The sequence below is a fragment of the Martes martes genome (assembly GCF_963455335.1).
Source record: "Martes martes genome assembly, chromosome: 16".
NCBI lineage: Eukaryota > Metazoa > Chordata > Mammalia > Carnivora > Mustelidae > Martes > Martes martes.
Window position 1 is genome coordinate 45854821 of NC_137904.1, and position 5493 is coordinate 45860313.

The following is a 5493-nucleotide window of genomic DNA, read 5'->3' on the forward strand; positions in this document are numbered from 1 at the left end:
TCCTCCTTGCCGGCCGCCATCATGCCAACGCTTTGTTGACCCAGAAGTCTGTTGGGTTGGTCTCCTTGCTGCTGTTGACAAACCTGTCGCCCCTCCACAAACATCAGGAAACTCAAACCAACACACACACACACACACACCCCAACCAGAGCCGGCATCTTTATGCCCATTGTTTTGCTCCCAGAGGCCTCCTGAGAGCCAGACATCTTTTTAACACAATGACTCCTTCTGGAGTAAAATCCTAAGTGAGAGTCTCTGGGAATATTTGGTTTTTGGTGTTACTGTTTTGCCAGCGTGTCCTTTGGGAAGCTGACATTGATTCTCACAGGATATTTTCATTTAATTTTTTACAAGTATCCTTCTGGCTGTTTCTCATTTGAAAAGCATCCCACAAAGAAATTATAAAGAAGACCGTTTCCTTTCAGACGTGCTAGAAACCACTGAAAAGCATAAAGATGAAAATGAAAAGCACTCCAATCTCATCACCTAGAAATAACTCCTGCCAACATTTTGTAATAAGATGTGTGGACTGTAACAAAGAGAAATCCGCATGAACCTGAGAGAGCTGCTGAGCCTCGGGCAAATGTGTCATCAGAGATTTCTTAGGGTTTCTCTAAAATGTTAAAAAAGAAATGGGGCTCCTCGGTGGCTCAGTGGGTTAAAGTCTATGCCTTCAGCTCAGGTCATGATCTCAGGGTCCTGGGATGGAGCCCCGCATCGGGCTCTCTGCTCCGCAGGGAGTCTGCTTCTCCCTTTCCCTCTGCTCCTACCCCCTGCTTATGCTGATGCTCTGTCTCTCTTGCACTCTCTCTCTCAAATAAATAAATAAAATCTTAAAAATTAAAATAACATTTTAAAAAAGAGTTGTAATGAAAAGTTATCGACGATGGTATAATCCCGGTTTAAAAGTTTGTATTTATGCGGGTGCCGGCTGGCTCAGTGGGTGGAGCATGGGACCCTTGATCTCAGGTAGTGAGTTCTAGGCCCACCTTGGGCATAGAAATTACTTAAAAATAAAATCTGAAAAAAATACATGTATTTATGAGAAAATGTCGTCTTTACAATCAAAATGGAAGGATAAAAACCGTGAGGTCTGAGGGTCTCAGGCCTTCCCTACCTTTTTCTTTTTTGTTTTTTATGCGTTGGGTTTTTATTAATATTATTAACTAATGTTTCTTAATGAGAAACATTTGTTTCCTGGTAAACTTAGCCAACTGTCCCATAAAAATCAGAAGACTTGGGGCGCCTGGGTGGCTCAGTGGGTTGGGCCTCTGCCTTCGGCTCGGGTCATGGTCTCAGGGTCCTGGGATCGAGCCCCATGTCCGGCTCTCTGCTCAGCGGGGAGCCTGCTTCCCCCTCCCTCTCTGCCCACCTCTTACCCTGCTTGTGATCTTTCTGTCAAATAGATAAAATCTTTAAAAAAAAAATCAGAAGACTTAATATCTCACACTGGATAATCAAAAACCTATTTTGTGGGGTGCCTGGGTGGCTCAGTCGGTTAAGCATCTGCCTTTGGCTTAGGTCATGATCCCAGAGTTCTAGGATGGAGCCCCAGGTGGGCCTCCTTGCTCAGTGGGGAACCTGCTTCTCCCGCTGCCTCTGTACCTCACATGTGTTCTCTCTGTCTTTCTGACAAATCAATAAATAAAATCTTTTTAAAATATTCATTTATTTGGGGGTGGGGAGAAGGCCAGAGCCAGAGGAGGAGAATCCCAGCAGACTCAGCATGGCGCCCAACCTGGGGCTCAATGCCAGGACCCTGAGATCATGGCCTGAGTCCAGATCAAGAGCCGAAGGCTTAATCAACTGAGCCATGCAGGCACCTCCATGACCACCTTACATATGGCCTATAGGAAACGCCAACCCGCCCTACTACATTCCTCTTTGCCATCACCCTCTATGTTCCCAATCTCTTTCCCTTCCCTTCCATCTTTCCTTTTGCTTTCCCATGTTGATCGGATTTATGGGTTGCTATGTGTCTGCATCACTAAAATATAGGCTATACTAGGGGAGGAATTGTCCTCTTTGCTGACGTATTCCAAGCACTTAGAACTGTGCCTGGCACATGGTAGACACTCAGTGAAGATCTGTTGAAATTGGTTAGTGCTCACACCAGAACAATTGGCAAATAATTTGAACACATTAGCTAAAAATACCCTATAAAAGTATCCTTTAAAAAGCAGCCAAAGGATAAAAGAAATAAAGCAAAAAAAAAAAAAAAAAGCACATCATAGGAAAATGATTAAGGTTGGCAAACATAATAAATCCAAATGATTGGGGTATCTGGGTGGCCCAGTCGGATTCTTGGTTTTGGCTCAGGACATGATCTCAGGGTCGTGAGATCGACCTGTGCCTCGGGCTCTCTGCTGAACGTGGAACTGGCTTGAGATTTTTCTCTCTCTCTCCCTCTGCCCCTCCCCCCCTCTCTCACTCACACACACACACACACACACACACACACGGAAGGAAGGAAGAGAGGAAGAAAGAAAAGGAAAGGAAAGGGAAGGGAAGGGAAAGGAAGGAAAAGAAAAGAAAAAAAAAAAGAAAGGGATGCCTGGGTGGCTCAGTCAGTAAGCGTCTGCCTTCAGCTCAGGTTATGATCCCAAGATTCTGGGATAGAGCCCTGCCTCAGGCTTCCCGCTCCGCAGGAGTCTGCTTCTCCCTGTCCCTCTGCCCCTCCCCCTGCTTGTGGTCTGCCTCTCTCTCACTGTCTCTCTCTCTCTCTCTCTCTGTCAAATAAATAAACAAATATCTTCAAAAAAAAAAAAAAGAAAGAAAAAATTCAAGATGATTGTATGCAGAATTAGAATACCCACCATCCCGCTGGCCCTGCCACCCATGCCCTCAATTACCGGACTAAAAGAGGCATGGCCTTGCCGGTGAAGAAAATGCTGTTCCTTCTGCTTTGTCGATTCGCAAGTTCATTTCAGAGTTAAAGCTTGCTTTATTTCAGTTTTTTCTTTCTCAGACATTTGAAAGTTTCTAATCAGCTTTCAGAGGATTTCACTGTTCTCCGTCTCATGATGCAGCTGTCACTTGAAATGTCTTTACCTGGAGTTTTCGGTCAGTTTCAGTTTCTTACAATGCTATGTTTTCCTCTTTCCTGAATTCTTCTCTTGTTTTGCTAGGGTTTCTCCAGCACACCCTATCAAATCAAATATTGTTTGTTTGTTCCAGGAAGGGAGCGGAGGTAGTAAGCTTGCTGAGTTCTTCAGACAGTGTCTCTCTTTTGTTCCTGTCTAGAATGCCTCCCAGTTTACGTTCCAGGTGATAAAGGTCAGTCTCTGCCACCACATCATCCTCCGTGGGTTGCTCAAACTCCCTGGGCATCCCCATCTCCCTCGACCTCCCAGTGGCTGTGTAATTGCATAAAAAGCATACAGCTTTCTGAAATAGATGTTCTCTGTGCTTGGAGGAAGTAGTGAGCAAATTCAATGTGTGTCCATCCTGTTTTATTATGAACTCATGAGTGTGTCTTGTCATGAAAGCTTACTGTGAAGAATTTTATAAAAACAAACCACCCACTGGGGAGCCTGGGTGGCTCGGTTGGTTAAGCACCTGGCTTGGGCTCGGATTATGATCTCGGGGTCGCCATTGCACGAGGGAGTCTGCTTCTCCCTCTCCCTCTGTCCCTTCTCCCACTTGTGTTTTCTCTCAAATAAATAGATAAAATCTTTAAAAAAAATCACCCACTGATTTATCCCTGGAGAACATCTGGATTCTTATAAAGCAAACTTGCCTAGAGCAAAGGATAAGCGAAAAATGGCCAGAAACATGGTCCATCCACACTTTACATCAACAATCCAGAGGTAAAAGGGCTGGAGGAAGTCATGGAGAGGGGGGAAAAATGAGACAGAATTTTAGGAAAATGGGGAAAAATTGAGAGACAACCTGGAGGTGACATTCAACCTCAGCTTAAAAAGAAATGAAAAAAAGAAAAAAGTCATCTGTTGTCTTGGATCTATTGATAGAATCAGTACAGAGAAATTCAATGGGAGCCTTGGCAAATGGGAATAATGAATACCGTTTTCTGAATTAAGGTAGGACCCAGCACTATTCAAAATCTCTGGTCTTGGTAGGTGTAAATACATAAATTAACAAGCATTTATTTAATCAGAGAAGGGTTAAAATTCTCAAAAACACAAAGGACAAATCCCGTCCAGAAGGCCACACCTCCTCTCTTGATTCCCTGCTTGCATTTTGGGAAACAGCTGATGACCCTACAACCCACCGACAAGGTCTTCAGAGCAACAAGGCAACAGATGATTAGAAGCCTTGCAGGCTGGCTGAACTACCAGGGGCTCTTTTATTCCTTTTTTTTTTTTTCTCCCTGGCAGAGGTCTGAGCAACCACGGGCCTACAGCGCCTTCTGCCGTTGAATTGCAAAAGACAGTACCTGGGCGTTGGGACCAAGACAGCTAACGGGTTCTGGTCTTGGGCAAGAGGCAAATTACAAGAGCAGAAAAAACTCGAAATTAGTTTCCATGCAAAACCTCAGGATGAGTTCATCTTGCTGGTAACAGACAGCAAAGACAAAGCAAAATAAAACCCGGCAGCTGAATTTTTCCAGCAAGGCAGCTTCTCAGTCTTTTCCAAGCTGAGCGGAAAACCCCAATTCACCCTCACCAAGCCTCCAAAACAGGAAAAATACACTTTTTCTTGTGTCGTTTGTGAAGCACATGTAATGCTGTCTGTAGAGACTGAGCCCAGAGAATCGGGCTTAGAAGTAAATGGAGGGATTTAGGAGCTTTTCTTCTGGGACCGCCCCCCAAAAAGAATAAACTCCTAGCTTTTCAGTTCCAGCATTATAATGTACGTGCATGCCCTAACAGAGGTAAAATTAGAGGCTACATGACAATGTTATAATGGAAGGTTTTCACTTCTATTTGTAGATTGCTTAATTGATCCTTTTTCCTTGCCAAAGGCACCAGACAGCCTTGAGATCCTTAAATGCTCCCATCTTAAAATCACTTATTTAACCATGAAAGAGACACTAGCTTATAAACAAGGATATTCATCTTGTATATACATCTGTGTGATCTTATAAGGTACCTGAGCAGACAGAGAGAGGCCACCCAGCTCAGTGGCCAGGACCCTGGAGCCAGGCTGCTGGTTCAAACATGTGCCCTGCCATTTACTTGCTGAGTGACCTCGGGCAAGCTCCTTACCTCTCTGTGCTCCTCATCTGTAAAATGGGGGTGACAATAGGCTCTATCTCATGGAGTTGTTATGAGAATCGAGTGAGTCAATATTAAGTGCTTCAAACAGTGTCTGGCAGAACTAGGTTAAGTGTTGGTTGAATACCAATCAATGATTAAACAAACGATCATGATCGGGTCATGATCCTGGGGTCCTGGGATCAAGCCCCGCATCGGGCTCTCTGCTCAGCGGGGAGCCTGCTTCCTCCTCTCGCTCTGTCTGCCTCTCTGCCTACTTGTGATCTCTGTCTCTGTCGAATAAATAAATAAAATCTTTTTAAAAAAAAAGATTTTA